This window comes from Triticum aestivum, chromosome 7D (assembly GCF_018294505.1).
Source record: "Triticum aestivum cultivar Chinese Spring chromosome 7D, IWGSC CS RefSeq v2.1, whole genome shotgun sequence".
Classification (NCBI taxonomy): domain Eukaryota; kingdom Viridiplantae; phylum Streptophyta; class Magnoliopsida; order Poales; family Poaceae; genus Triticum; species Triticum aestivum.
The window spans coordinates 506,557,999-506,573,998 of record NC_057814.1 but is presented as its reverse complement, the minus strand read 5'-3'; positions in this window follow the sequence as shown (position 1 = coordinate 506,573,998).

The following is a 16,000-nucleotide window of genomic DNA, read 5'->3' as shown; positions in this document are numbered from 1 at the left end:
TGTGTCCAACCTCTTCTGTTCAAACCGATGATCCCTTTCTCTAAAAAAAATCCCACCGAAAAGATAACGATGTCTAGGTGCTTCACAGATTTATTTTTTTGAACAACGAAACACCGCACTGGGTGTGCAGGAGCTGGTGCAGGTGGAGTGCCGTCGCTGGGCGAGGAAGGGCGTGAACATCAATTATGAGATCCGGGACAACCGTTGCGGGTACAAGGCCGGCGCGCTCAAGGAAGGCATGAAGCACGGCTACGTCAAAGACTGCTATTTGGTGGCCATCTTTGATGCCGACTTCCAGTGGTGCTCCATCCCCTTCCTCGTCCACAACCCTGACATTGCCCTCGTCCAGGCCCATTGGAAATTCAGTGCGTCCGCTTATATAGCTAGTAAATAGAGTTTATTATGGATGTTTCAGTTTCTATGAATAGGTCCTGTTCACAATAACACGACAAAATTGTTATTTTCGTTTCTCCGAGCTCTAAGATGAAAGTGTAACTGAAATCTTCTGACTTGTAAAAAAATAATTTAGAACTATTAGCATGGAATTTTCGATGTCAGATTTACCATCAGAACACTTGATTTGAACTTGTTTTAATTGGAAGTTTAGCTTGGTCGTAGAAATGCTCACACATATACTATTGCATAGTTCTGGAAAAAAAAATCCTCTAGTAGTTTCTAACTATAAATTTCTGAGTTACTTACACATAAGTGCTACTGCTTTAACTGGAAACATATATCAGTATCATTGGCTGGACTACTGGACTCTGTGGTTTAGCAATGGCATATTGATGATATGATGTTGTTTGACACAATCATGATCTCCTTCAGGACTAGGGTTCAGATGTGTGTGTGTGTGGGGGGGGGGGGGGGGGGGGGGGGGGGTGGAGAGAAAAGGGGAAAACTCTGGAAGTTCTGTTCAGGGAGAGAAAACTGCTCATCCATTCCTCAGTACAGAGTATTTACAGGGTTGCATTTTTTACACATAAGACCTGTAGCTATCCTATTATACAACACAAGGACCACCAACACTCCCCCTCAAGATGGGGCGAATATGTCAATAAGCCCCATCTTGTTACAAATCCTCACAAATGATACGACTCCTATTCCTTTTGTCAATACATCTGCAAGCTGATCTACATACTTAACATAACTAATTTGGAATAACCCTTCGTCTAATTTCTCTCGAATGAAGTGCCTATTGATCTCTATATGTTTAGTCCTATCATGATAAACTAGGTTATTCACTATGTTAATTGTGGCCTGATTATCACATGAGACTTGAATAGGTGCACCAGCACACAACTGCAACTCAGTTAGCAATGTTTTCAGCCACATCAGTTCACACAACCCTAAAGCCATTGATCTAAACCCCGCTCCCGCTGTCGAGCGAGCCACCACACTCTACTTCTTACTTCTTCAACTAACCAGATTTCCTCCTACAAACATGCAATAGCCGAAAGTTGAACGTCTATCATCTAAGCATCCATCCCAATCTACATCGGTGTACCCCTCTATTCTCAGATGCCCATGATTAGAGAACAAGATTCCTTTCCCAGGACAACTCTTCAAGTATCTTAGAATTCTACTCATGATAAGTGGCTAGTTCTAGGATCATGCATGTATCTGCTTACAATACTAACAACATATGCTATATTAGGTCTTGTATGCGACAGATAGATTAATCGTCGAACTAGCCTTTGATATTGATTCCTATCAACAGGATCACCACTATCTGCCAATATCTGATGATTTTGTTCTATTAGAGTGGCTGCAGGTTGATATGTCTCCAATGTATTTATAATTTTTGATTGTTCCATGCTGTTATATTATCATTCTTGGATGTTTTATAATCATTTAGTATCATTTTTTGGTACTAACCTATCGACATAGTGCCAAGTGCCAGCTGCTGTTTTCTGCATGTTTTTTACATCGCAGGAAATCAATACCAAACGGAGTCCAAACACACCGAAACTTTTTGTGGATTTTTTTGGACCAGAAGACATCCAGTGGGTCGGAGAAGCACCGGGGGGGGGGGGGGGGGGTGCTCCGAGGGGAGCACAACCCACCTGGACGCGCCTGGGCCCCCCAAGCGCGCCCAGGTGGGTTGTGCCCGCCTCGGGTGCCCCCTGAACCGCATCTTTGCTCTATAAATACCCCAATATTCCAGAAACCGTAGGAGAGTTGACGAAAATCAATTCCAGCCGCCGCAGAGTCCAGAACCACCAGATCCAATCTAGACACCATCACGGAGGGGTTCACCACTTCCATTGGTGCCTCTACGATGATGCGTGAGTAGTTCTTTGTAGACCTTCGGGTCTGTAGTTAGCAGCTAGATGGCTTCCTCTCTCTCGTTTGATTCTTAATTCAATGGTCTCTTGGAGATCCATATGATGTAACTCTTTTTGTGGTGTGTTTGTTGGGATCCGATGAACTTTGAGTTTATGATCAGATCTATCTTTTTATCCATGGAAGTTATTTGAGTTTCTTTGATCTCTTATATGCATGATTGCTTATAGCCTCGTATTTCTTCTTCGATATTTGGGTTTTTTTTGGCCAACTGATCTATTTATCTTGCAATGGGAAGAGGTGCTTTGTATTGGGTTCGATCTTACGGTGCTTGATCCCAGTGACAGAAGGGGAACCGACACGTATGTATCATTGCTACTAAGGATAAAATGATGGGGTCTATTTCTACATAAATAGATCTTGTCTACATCATGTCATCGTTCTTATTGCATTACTCTGTTTCTCCATGAACTTAATACACTAGATGCATGCTGGATAGCGGTCGATGTGTGGAGTAATAGTAGTAGATGCAGGCAGGAGTCGGTCTACTAATCTTGGACGTGATGCCTATATAATGATCATTTGCCTGGATATTGTCATGAGTATTTGAAGTTCTATCAATTTCCCAACAGTAATTTGTTTACCCAGCGTTTGCTATTTTTCTCGAGAGAAGCCACTAGTGAAACCTACGGCCCCCGGGTCTCTTCTTTAATATATTTGTCTTTGCGATATATTTTTCTTTGCTTTTATTTTCAGATCTATTAAACCAAAAATACAAGAATACCTTGCTGCACTTTATTTTATTTGGCGTTTGATCTATCAATATTTAGAACTCTCTCACGTCCGGTTGCCAATTTCTGGCGCCGCTACCCGAAAGGGATTGACAACCCCTTTAATACGTCAGGTTGCGAGTGTTTGTTATTTGTGTGCAGGTGCTGTTAACATAGTATTGCTTGGTTCTCCTACTGGTTCGATAACCTTGGTCTCATCACTGAGGGAAATACCTACCGCCGCTATGCTGCATCATCCCTTCCTCTTTGGGGAAATACCGACGTAGCTTCAAGCCGCATGAAAGGAATTTCTGGCACCGTTGCCGGGGAGGATCTTCAACATCTACCAAGTTCCTAATCACAAATCTCATCTCCTCGCAATTTACATTATTTTACATTTGCCTCTCGTTTTCCTCTCCCCCACTTCACACAAATTTGCCGTTTTATTCGCCCTCTTCGTTCGCCGTTTTCTTGCCGGATCTGTTTTTGAGTGCAATCTTGTTTGCCGTTATTATCGTCATGGATATTTCTTACTCTATTGTGTGCACTCCCGAGAACGAGGTTCTCAACTTTAAACAAAGGGGAGGAGAAAATTTAAAAGATGCCTTGTATAGGATTTGCAATGCTCATAATAGATCTATCCGCAAGCAATCTACCGTTGTTCTTCTTCGCTGTTTTTATGTGGGCATCACCACTTGGTATAGATTCGTCCTTGATACGATTACCGGTGGAAATTTCTTGATGTGTCCCTCTCTTGATGCTTTTAATGCTATGGAAAATTTGGTAGGATCACCACCTCTTATGATTAATGAAACACCTTTGACTCTTGAGCATGTCATGGAAAGATTAGATGCTATTGAAAAGAAAATGCTCACTGAAGAACACATTGAAAATTTGGATAAAAAGATGCATAATTTTGCTACTAAAATCGGGTCAAAAGCGGGAGAAGGTTTTAAGTTGTTAAAAGAAAAGGGAACCGTAATTCATGAAAGAATTGAGGAAAGTCCGTCTCGGATTGATAAACTGGAAGAAATCTTTAGCAATTTAAGCATGGCTTTTGCTTCTGCTAAAACTACTGAAAAAACTCCCGTTAAGATCGGCAAGATTACTCAAGTTACCAAGAACAAGGGTGCAACTTCTAGTAATAATAATGGAGATCTTAAAATGATTAGTGTTCATCCAAATTTTGTTGAAGTTGCAAGAGATCCCATTGGTAAGAACGAATTCCTCAATTTTATGCCTAGAAGTTTTGCTATTTTACTTGCCAAATCTTCAAAGAAATCTGATTGGGTGATTGAGGAGTTGGAGAACAAGGATGACAAAACTTAGATCCTTGCTTTATGCCTAGCTAAGGGCGTAAAACGATAGCGCTTGTTGGGAGGCAGACCAATGAATAAAATTATTTTTTCTTTTTGCTTTCTGTTCTTGAGTGTTAGCACAATATTGCTACTGTTATGATTGTGTTTTTTGTGTTTTAATTATTGTTTGTGCCAAGTAAAGCCTTTAGGATCTTCTTGGATGATAGTTGTTTGATCTTGCTGAAAAATAGAAACTTTTGCGCTCACGAAAATAATTTTAAATTTAAATCATAGTGTGATAAAATACGAATTCTTTTTGCAAAAGATTAATATACAAATTGCTCAGGTTTCCTAATTTCTCAAGATTTCTGGAGTTTCAGAAGTATTCGAAATATCCAGATTGCTACAGACTGTTCTGTTTTTTTACAGATTCTGTTTTCTTTGCGTCGTGTGCTTGTGTTGATGATTCTATGGTTTTCTTTGAGGAGTTTTTTCCATAGAAAAGTTAGAATACAATAGATATAATGCAAGAATAAAATATGAATTGGTTTGCTACAGTACTTATAGTAGTGATTTGTTTTCTTATACTAACGGATCTCGCGAAGGTTTTGTTGACTCTTGTGTGATTGAAGTTTTCAAGTTTTGGGTTATCTTACGATAGATGAAGGAATAAGGAGTAAGAAGAGCCTAAGCTTGGGGATGCCCATGGAACCCCAAGCTATTATCCAAAGAGAAGCAAGCAACTAAGCTTGGGGATTCTCTGAGTGGCATCCCCTCTTTCTTCTAACGACCATCGGTATTTTACTCGAAGCTATATTTTTATTCGTCACATACTATGTGTTTTGCTTGGAGCGTCTTGTATGATATGAGTCTTTACTTGTTTTGCCTTGTGTTTTTAGTCTTGATTCCTTGCTAGACACACCTATTTGAGAGAGCCAAAATTATGCCATGACTTTTTAGAATTGCTCTCTATGCTTCACTTAAATTTTTATGAGCTATGGATTTGCTCTACTGCTTCACTTACAGGTCGTTTGGCACCCCTCATTTCATTTCATTTGGCAGAAATGAAATGAAGTCTCCATGGGGATTTCATTTGGTTGGAATGGAAGTCCAGTTCCAAAAATCATGTTTGGCTGCCACAAGGATTTCGAGATTGAAATGATTACCATATCCTGTTTGGCTGCCCTTTTGCGAAGAATTGGTAAAAAACGCATGGTCTAACTTCAAAATGAACTTCATAATACACAAACATCTTCTTTAGGAATATTTAACATTCATGCCCACATGAAACAAGTTGCGGCATGCCATATTTCACATAAGAATCAACTGCATAAAGCAAAAATCTACATATTTAAATTCAGTTACAACTGCCATGTCCATCTCAAAATGTAGTCTGACACAAGCAAAACAAAGATTCAAAGCTTTAAAGTTTGTACTAAGCAAGGTTTGGAAGATAAAATACTACAACTTATAATCACAAGTACATTATGACAATAAAAACTGAAAATTTGCATCAAAGTAAGGTCATATAGCTTGACTCCAGGACCCAATTCTTTTTCATTCCATCTGGACTTGAACTTGAGGTCATAGACTACCAACATGTCATAGTCTAGCTCCTGCCCGCTTTCTTACATTTGTCTTGTCAGCTACTGAACTAGCAAATTTAACAATGAGGCATTAGTTTGGCATGAATGAAAGGTAATGCATGCTCATCAAAGAAAAAATAAAGGATATATTGCTCATCAAGGAAATTGATGGACAATATTATCGCTTTCGTTGTATGTATCAAGCAGGCAATGCATTCTCATCAAAGTAAATAATGGAAAATATTGCTCATCAAGAAAGGTAATGCATGTAGGTTGGTACCAATCTTAGTTTTCACACTAGAGAATGACAAAAAATCACAAGTGTGCCATTTTAACAGTAGTCTTCACATATTTGAAAAGAAAGATTAACATAACACTTGACATAGCAAGAACATGGCAGTAACATGAATAAATATAGTTGTAAGAGATGCAATTTGCTACAAGTTAGTGCATTGAGAAGAGGTGTCAAAACAGTGAGTATATGTCCTCTTTTTTTTATGTAAGTGAGTATATCTCTTCTGTGATGTAGAGTATGGTAAAAGAGATTGATCATGTGTATATTGCGACAACCGACACAAAAAATCCAGCCGCTGCCCTCTATCTTTTCTTCCTCCTCTCATCATCACGCAATGTGTTAACGCGCAAGTCTAACATCTATATTAAGAATTAATAAATGACAATTAGAAACTCATGCTCAATTACTAGTGATACACAAAAAACTCAAGCTCATTGTTTGTGTACATGTGCATATCATAGTAAAAAAAGCACATGAATTGAAGAGGAATTCAGCAATAACAAGGACAAATTTAACCTGACATTATACATCAGGCCAGAAAGGAATCGATTACAAACTAGACCAGGTGGTTTGTATTTTGCTTTGCATATAAAGTTTTAGAACCTGAAAATAACCCTGCTGGATAGCTTGTTTCCCTCTAGAATTATGTCAAAGAGTACACTATTAGCTACCCTTCACATATAATGTTAACAGTAGTAGTACCATGCTATTCATGCTGCTTGATAACTGAAACCCATCTTATTCAAACCAACAAGCAGTAGTAGTACCATGCTATTCATGTTGCAAGAATCATACAGGGAAGAGTACTTCATGGACAATGGAGCCACTTTACAATCAAGTGCATCAGCAGCTAGTACTAGTTGTTAAGTTATCCAAGAGCTTTTGTTAAGCCATGGACGGACTGTACCTTGCAAGGTGCCAAAAGAAAGGTGGGCTTGGAGGTTGGGGATCTGCAGTGGAGACAGAGTAGGGCGGTGCCACAAGATCGATCTGCAGCGAAGACGACAAGGGGTGGACGGATCCCGCAAAAGATTGTAGTGGATGAGAGCGGATAGACGAGGACGACGTCCTGCTGTAAATCGAGTGAACTGGTTAGGGTAGCGAGATGCAATAGAAGTTAGTGGGAAGGAGAGGCAGAGGAGAAGCCTTACCGGTGGTGAGAGGGACAGGAAACCTTGACGTCGGGGTGTACTTGTGCCTTGCGACCTTGCCAGAGGAGAGGACCTTGCGGAGGAGAGGGATTGGGGCATGGTGGCCTTGGCGGCGGAGAGGAAGCGGGGCGGGGCGACGACGGCGGAGGAAAGGGAGAGGGGCGACGGTGGTGGAGGAGAGGGGGAGGGGTGACCGCGGCGGAGGAGAGGGAGCGGGGTGGAGTGAACTCGCCGGAGGAGAGGGAACCTGGGAGGATGACCTCGCCAGAGGAGAGAGTGGCGGCGGGGTGGAGTAGGTTACGTCGGGAGAGGGATCGGGAGAGGAGAGCCGTGTCGAATCCAGGCAAATGATAGGGTCTCGGGAGGGATTTCCGTCTAGGTGCGGTACCTATCCGCTGGATTTGAGAAATGAATTCCAAGGTCCAATTCCGTGACAGCCAAACAAGTTGGGGTCGGAATTCGCAAATGAAATCCGTGAATTTTGGCCCAAATGATAGGAGCCAAACGACGTGTTATATCTTTTTGAGCATGCTGTGCTTTAGTATTTTTTTGAAGAAACGCTCTCTTGCTTTACTTAGATTTATTTGAGAGTTAGTAAATTTTCAAAGAAATTCTCTCTTGCTTCACTTGAATTAATTTGAGAGAAAGAAATATTATGCTCTTGGTCTTTACTTATATTTGTTTGAGCTTATCAAAAGCAACACATGAAAATTAGTTCCAAAGTGATAGATATCCAAGAAGGATATACTAAAAACTTTCATGAAGATCATTGGACAAAATAAACTTGATTCCTTGTAATAGTTTTGAGATATGATGATGTGATATGTGAGTCATGTTGATGAGTAATTGTGCTTTAGTAAGAATATTGGTGTTAAGGTTTGTGATTCCCTATGCAAGCACGAAAGTCAATAGTTATGCAATGAAATTACATCCTACTTGTGGTGCATTATTCGGTGTTAATTATGCTTAATGCTCACTTATGATATTATTCGTTTCTTGGTTGGTCGCTTCTCAATCTATTGCTAGCCTTCATTTTGCACTAAGTATGATCACTACTTGTGCATCCAAAATCCTTTAAACCAGTTTTGCCACATGAGTCCACTATACCTACCTATATGCGGTATTCTTTTGCTGTTCTAAGCAAATTTGTATGTGCCATCTCTAATATTCAAAATAAATTTCTCTTTTGTGTGCTCGTACCGCTCGCGAGGCAGTGAGGGGTGGCTAATATTTTCCATGCTAGATGTGTTATTCTCACGATGAGTGTTTATTCACTTGTCATTGCACGAGAGTAAGGCAAAGGTATTAGGGATGCCCAGTCCCGAAATGAAAAATGAATTTACTTTATGTCGTCAAATAATAAATTCCTTGGAAAGTGTTGGTATGGAAGGCACCTGTGGATATGGTTAGCCATGGAAAGTGAAAGTATGGTGGAAAAAGGAATAAACTTTCATTTCTGTTTGGGAACCGCCTATGATATATTTAGGATGGAAAGTGTTGGGAACTCTAAGTCGTTTTCGTTGGTGGGAAAAGTATGCCTCTCAAAAAAATTTTATCTCTCAATTTTAGCTTTGAGCTCTGGCACCTCTACAAATCCCTACTTCCCTCCGCGGAGGGCCTTTCTTTTACTTTATGCAATTTTTATTTTGAGTCTCCATATTCTCTTATAAAGCACCAATTAGGAGGCACTATGATCGTGCTTGAGCATTGAGTGTAGCTAATATGCGAGTGTGTTTCATGAATGGATCAAGGATTGAGCATGATGGGCAAGGGAAAACTTATTTTAGTGTTGATATTTTGGAAGACATGGTTGCTTGTTGATATGTTTGAGTATTTAAGTTATCATGTCAAAACTAGACTATTGCTTTGAATCATATAAAAGTCCAAATGTCCATGCTATAAATAAAAGAATATGAGATGATATGTTAGGCAGCATTCCACATCAAAAATTCTGTTTTTATCATTTACCTACTCGAGGACGAGCAGGAATTAAGCTTGGGGATGCTGATACGTCTCCAGCGTATCTATAATTTTTGATTGTTCCATGCTGTTATATTATCATTCTTGGATGTTTTATAATTATTTTATATCATTTTTGGTACTAACCTATTGACATAGTGCCAAGTGCCAATTGCTATTTTCTGCATGTTTTTTACATCGCAGGAAATCAATACCAAACAGAGTCCAAACGCAGCGAAACTTTTTGTGGATTTTTGGACCACAAGACATCCAGTGGGCCGGAGAAACACCTGGGGGGTCCTCCGAGGGGTGCACAACCCACCAGGGCGCGCCCAGGTGGGTTGTGCCCACCTCGGGTGGCCCCTGAACCGTCTCTTTGCTCTATAAATACCCCAATATTCCAGAAATCCTAGGGGAGTCGACAAAAATCAATTCTAGCCGCCGCAGAGTCTAGAACCACCAGATCCAATCTAGACACCATCACGGAGGGGTTCACCACTTCCATTGATGCCTCTCCGATGATGCGTGAGTAGTTCTTTGTAGACATTCGGGTCCGTAGTTAGTAGCTAGATGGCTTCCTCACTCTCATTTGATTCTCAATACAATGGTGTCTTGGAGATCCATATGATGTAACTCTTTTTGCGGTGTGTTTGTTGGGATCCGATGAACTTTGAGTTTATGATCAGATCTATCTTTTTATCCATGAAAGATATTTGAGTTTGTTTGATCTCTTATATGCATGATTGCTTATAGCCTCGTATTTCTTCTCTGATATTTGGGTTTTGTTTGGCTAACTTGATCTATTTATCTTGCAATGGGAAGATGTGCTTTGTAGTGGGTTCGATCTTACGGTGCTTGATCCCATTGACAGAAGGGGAACCGACACGTATGTATCGTTGCTACTAAGGATAAAATGATGGGGTCTATTTTTACATAAATAGATCTTGTCTACATCATGTCATCATTCTTATTGCATTACTCCGTTTCTCCATGAACTTAATACACTAGATGCATGCTAGACAGTGGTCGATGTGTGGAGTAATAGTAGTAGGTGCAGACAGGAGTCGGTCTAATAATCTTGGACGTGATGCCTATATAATGATCATTGCCTGGATATCGTCATGATTATTTAAAGTTCTATCAATTTCCCAACAGTAATTTGTTTATCCACCGTTTGCTATTTTTCTCGAGAGAAGCCACTAGTGAAACCTACGGCCCCCGGGTCTCTTCTTTAATATATTTGTCTTTGCGATCTATTTTCCTTTGCTTTTATATTTAGATCTATTAAACCAAAAATACAAAAATACCTTGCTGCACTTTATTTTATTTGGCGTTCAATGTATCAATATTTACAACTCTCTCACGCCCGTTTGCCAATTTCTGGCGCTGCTACCCGAAAGGTATTGACAACCCCTTTAATACGTCGGGTTGCGAGTATTTGTTATCTGTGTACAGGTGCTGTTTAGGTAGTGTTGCTTGGTTCTCCTACTGGTTCGATAACCTTGGTCTCATCACTGAGGGAAATACCTACCGCCGATATGCTGCATCATCCCTTCCTCTTTGGGGAAATACCGATGTAGCTTCAAGCCGCATCACAGGTTTACATCCTAACATCCCTGTCTCCTCAAGTAAATCAAGCACATATTTTCTTTGTGAGAGGTAAATACCTTTTGGGCCATATGCAACTTCAATTCCCGAGAAGTAGTGGAGATATCCCATGTCCTTGGTTTCAAATGAATTTGCTAACATCTTCTTCAAGTGAGATATCCCCATCCCATTGTTACCTGTAATCATAATGTCATCCACATAAACAAGAAGTATAGTAATCTGATCACACAGACATTTACAGAACATGGTATGATTTACATTGCTTTGTCGATACCCCATACAACATTTTCCTTTCGAAACCTTCCAAACCATGCCCTAGGTGACTGTTTTAGTCCATAGAGAGATTTTCTTAACCGACATACTTTACCCATTATTTCCCGATTGCTAAACCCAGGAGGAATATCCATATAAACCTCCTCTTGCAGATATCCATGGAGAAAAGTATTCTTAACATCCATCTAGAACAATTTCGAGTGTTGATTTACCGCTATCGAGATTAAAGTTCTGACAATACTCAATTTCGCCACCGGTGCAAACTTATCATCATAATCTACCCCATAGGTTTGACTATACCCTTTTGCCACTAGCCTAGCCTTATATCTTTCCACCTTGCCATCTGGAGTTTGTTTAACTGAAAATACCCATTTCCAACCCATAACTTTCTTATCTGCAGGGAGAGAAGTAAGTATCAATGTTTGGTTCTTATCAAGACCCGCCATTTCCTCCAACATTGCTGCCCTGCATTCTTGATATTGCTTCGCTTCCCTCCAATCACGTGGTATAGGCATAGCCGAATGCAGGGAATCTATAAATGACATATAAATTCCCAATAGAAGAGTATGAAACAAAATTTTAAACATCATATGGGGCTAATTTAGAGGGCAATTTTCCGGCAATAGTGCGAGGCTGCTTTCTATGGGCAATAGGAACGTTCAAGTCATCATAATGAAGAGAAAGTATACCATCACTTGTGGAGGCTGGTGATGAAGTATTGCATGAAGTTGATGGTCTGAACTTGAATCATGCATGTCGGATTGGACTTAAACTTCTGAATCATCCTCCATCCAAATTATTTCCTCCCCATGCACTTGTTCTTCCTTAGTTCGATGCCTTCGTGTATACACCTGCAGATTTTGTTCTTCATTCGGTCTTGACCACCATATAGCCTTAGTTGATGTATCATGTTGCACCCCTTGCATCTCCCCTTGTTCTCCTATAAGATCCACATCGCTATCATCAATCCTGTCTTCCTGTGGTATTACCCCAACCATGATTTTCTCTGATGGTGTAGAGTTGCTTTCTTCTTCTTTTCCTCCCCCTGTCTCGCTGTCCAAATCTGAAACATCACTAGAAAACGAATCAGGAAAGACATCAGTTAAATCTTAGAGTTCTCCATAAAATGGAACTTGTTCCCTAAATATTACATCCATGCTCACAAACATTCGTTGTTCCGATGGGCACCAACACTTGTAACCTTTCTGCTTCTCAGAATACCCCACAAACACACACTTCAAAGCCCTTGGATCTAAGTTCCCAACCGATGGCCTGTAATCTTTTACAAAACACACACGCACCCAAACATCTTTGGGGGGACACCATAAATAGTCTTGCCAGTTAAAGATTCTATTGGTGTCTTGTAACCAAGTACTCTAGATGGCATTCTATTTATCAAGTAGGTTGCTGTCATCAATGCCTCACTCCACAAGAACTTAGGAACATTCATAGCCATCATCATAGAGTGAGTGACTTCTAACAAATGTCTATTCTTTCTCTCAGCTAAGCCATTCTGCTCAGAGGTACCTAGACAGGTAGTCTGATGAATTATCCCAAAACTTGACAAATAACCATCAAACTCCTTATTTACATACTTCGTACCATTATTGGTCCAAAGTACCTTAATGATACGTCTCCATCGTATCTACTTTTCCAAACTCTTTTGCCCTTGTTTTGGACTCTAATTTTCATGATTTGAATGGAACTAACCCGTACTGACGCTGTTTTCAGCTGAATTGCCTTAGTGTTATTTTTGCACAGAAATAAAAGTTCTCGGAATGACCTACAAATTTACGGAGAATACTTTTGGAATAAATAAAAAAATGGCGAAAGAATCAACCAGAGCAAACCCACCAGCTGTCCACAAGGGTGGAGGGCGCGCCCTACCCCTGGGCGTGCCCCCTACCTTGTGGGTCCCCTGGACCTCCTCCGACCCTAACTCAAACTCTATATTTTCACGTTCAGGGAGAAAAAATCAGAGAGAAGGATTCATCGCACTTTACGATACGTAGTCGCCGCCACCTCGTGTTCTTCATCGGGAGGGCAGATCTGGAGTCCATTCGGGGCTCCGGAGAGGGGAATCCATCACCATCATCATCACCAACCTTCCTCCATCACCAATTTCATGATGCTCACCGCCGTGAGTGAGTAATTCCATCGTAGGCTTGCTGGACGGTGATGGGTTGGATGAGATTTATCATGTAATCGAGTTAGTTTTGTTAGGGTTTGATCCCTAGTATCCACTATGTTCTAAGATTGATGTTGCTATGACTTTGCTATGCTTAATGCTTGTCACTAGGGCCTGAGTGCCATGATTTCAGATCTGAACCTATTATCTTTTCATGAATATATTTGTGTTCTTGATCATATCTTGCAAGTTGTAGACACCTATTACGAGTTATGATCCGCATACCCCAAGGTGACAATAATTGGGATTCTTTCCAGTGATTACCATAGTTTGAGGAGTTCATGTATTCACTAAGTGCTAATGCTTTGGTCCGATTCTCTATTAAAAGGAGGCCTTAATATCCCTTAGTTTCCATTAGGACCCCGCTGCCACGGGAGGGTAGGACAGAAGATGTCATGCAAGTTCTTTTCCATAGGCACATATGACTATATACGGAATACATGCCTACATTATATTGATGAATTGGAGCTAGTTCTGTGTCACCCTAGGTTATGAATGTTGCATGATGAATGCCATCCGACATAATTATCCATCATTGATCAATTGCCTATGAGCTTTTCACATATTGATCTTTGCTATGTTACTTTGCCGTTGCCACTGTTACAATTGCTACAAAACTGCTACTGTTACTTTTGCCACCATTATCGTTACTTCCATACTACTTTGCTACCAAATACTTTGCTGCAGATATTAAGTCTTTTAGGTGTGGTTGAATTGACAACTCAGCTGCTAATACTTGCGAATATTCTTTGGCTCCCCTAGTGTCGAATCAATAAATTTGGGTTGAATACTCTACCCTCGAAAACTGTTGCGATCCCCTATACTTGTGGGTTATCACTTAACACATGCATTATGCTGGGTCATAATCATATTATGGAAATCTCTAAAGCATTCGAATACATCCACTACAAAAAAAGACACTTCCGTGATGATACATGTTTGTCACAGTAGGTCACGTTTTCTCTCATGCATGTACATGCATGATGATTTTATGATAGAATCAAGATAGTCATACCTGTGCTGTCGTAGAAGTGTTCCATGACATTACCAAAATTATCATCACGGAAGTGTCCACTTCCATGACGATAAATCGCGCATCATAGAAGTGATTTCGTCAAGGGTGACCGACACATGGCATCCACCGTAACAGGTCGCTGTTAAGCTATCGGGTCCGGTTTTGGATCCGATAACCCATTAACAGCCCGGACCAATGGGTATTTTCCACGTGTAAAATTCTCATTGGCCAGAGGAAACACGTGTTGGCTCACCGTTAGGACAGATGTCATCCACTCATTTTGCAGGAGGCGCCTATGATACGTCGACACGTGGCACGACCCAACAGAGGCCCATTCCGGTGAAAAGGCCGGCCCGTTTGACTTGGTCAAAAGGTAACGGGCTGGCCCATGAAAAGCCTGTTAACGGCCTTTTCGTATATAGCCTATTTACGGCCCGCTAACTACCGGCCCGTTATGACCTATCGGAATTAAGCCCAGTAGCTTCATCTAGGCCGTCCAATATGATTCCAGCCCGCTGTAACTTTCGGCCCATGTATGGCCCATGATGACTTTCGACCCATATGAGGCCTTTTATAACTCTCGGCCCATTAAAGGCCCGAGATGAAACTGGCCCATAATGAACAGTGTATCACTTTATACCCATTAACGGCCCATTATTCCGTCGGCCATTTCTAGCCCGTGTTAACTTTCGGCCTTCTAAGGGCCCATTTATTCTTGGGCTCATTTCTAGAATTCGGTTAGATACGGTCCGTTACTGGCCTGTTCCGTTTGTGGGCCAAATACAACCCGTGGTTACATTCGGCCATTTGTGGCCCGTTAACCCGTTGGGCTGTTTTCATAGCGTTATCAAATACGGCCTATTAACGACCCGTTATGGTCCACGAATAGTATGACCCATGTTTGGCGAAATGATTATACGCCCCGTAGAAGGCCCATGGATCCTACGGCCCATAGAAGACCAATGGATTCTACGGCCCGTAGAAGGCCCATGGATCATACGGCCCGTAGAAAGTCCATGGATCCTACGACCCATAGAAGGCCCATGGATCCTACGGCCCGTAGAAGGCCCACGGATCCTACGGCCCGCAGGAGGCCCATGATACGTCCATTTTGCATCATGCTTTTATATCGATATTTATTGCATTATGGGCTGTTATTACACGTTATGTCACAATACTTATGCCTATTCTATCTTATTTTACAGGGTTTCCATGAAGATGGAGAATGCCGGCAGCTGGAATTCTGGGCTGGAAAAGGAGCAAATATTAGAGACCTATTCTGCACAACTCCAAAAGTCCTGAAACTTCACGGAGGCACGTTTTGGAATACATAAAAAATACTGGAGAAAGAATCAACCAGAGGGGGCCCACACCCTGGCCACGAGAGTGGGGGGCATGCCCTAACCCCCTGGGCGCGCCCCTGCCTCGTGGGCCCCCTGGCAGGCCTCCGGTGCCCATCTTCTGCTATATGAAGTCTTTTACCCTGAAAAAAATCATAAGCAAGCTTTTGGGACGAAACACCGCCGCCACGAGGCGGAAACTGGCAGAACCAATCTAGGGCTCTGGTGGAG